The sequence below is a fragment of the Trichechus manatus genome, unplaced genomic scaffold (genome assembly GCF_000243295.1).
Source record: "Trichechus manatus latirostris isolate Lorelei unplaced genomic scaffold, TriManLat1.0 scaffold00157, whole genome shotgun sequence".
Classification (NCBI taxonomy): domain Eukaryota; kingdom Metazoa; phylum Chordata; class Mammalia; order Sirenia; family Trichechidae; genus Trichechus; species Trichechus manatus.
The window spans coordinates 2590914-2591696 of record NW_004444093.1 but is presented as its reverse complement, the minus strand read 5'-3'; positions in this window follow the sequence as shown (position 1 = coordinate 2591696).

The following is a 783-nucleotide window of genomic DNA, read 5'->3' as shown; positions in this document are numbered from 1 at the left end:
TTATTTCCTTTCTTCTGGTGCCTGAGGGATTGTTTTGCTGCTCTCTTTGTACTTGTTCCAGTTGTAGGTTTAATGTTTTGATTATGGCCCTTTCTTCTTTTTGGATGTGTGCATTTATTGCTATAAGCTGACCTCTAAGAACTGCTTTTGCTGTGTCCCAAAGGTTCTGGAAGGATGTGTTTTCATTCTCGTTTAAGTCTATGTCTGCATTTCTTAAGTCCCTCTTTTTTTTAATGTTGCCCTTTTTTACATATTGATATCTCTGTTTCCCTATTTTCAATGTTTTAGCCTTGATGTATTTTCGACTTCCCTATCTGAGTCGATATCTGGTTGCTCTGTCCTGTGTTCTAGTCTCGTGCTGTTATCTGATGTTATTGATTTTCTAACTGAAGGACTCCCTTTAGTATTTCTTGTAATTTGGTTTCGTTTTTGCAAATTCCCTAAACTTCTATTTATCTGAAAGTGCCCTAATTTCTTCATCATATTTGAGAGACAGTTTTGCTGGATACATCATTCTTGGCTGGCAGTTGTTTTCCTTCAAGGCTTTATATAAGTCATCCCATTGCTTTCTTGCCTGCAGGGTTTCTGCTGAGTAGTCCGAGCTTATTCTAATTGACTCTCCTTTGTAGATGACTTTTCTCTTATCCCCAGCTGCTCTTAAAATTTTCTCTTTATCTTTGGTTGTGGCAACTTTGATTATAATATGTCTTGGTGACTTTCTTTTGGGATCTACCTTATGTGGGGTTTGATGAGCATCTTGGATAGATATCTTCTCATCTTTTA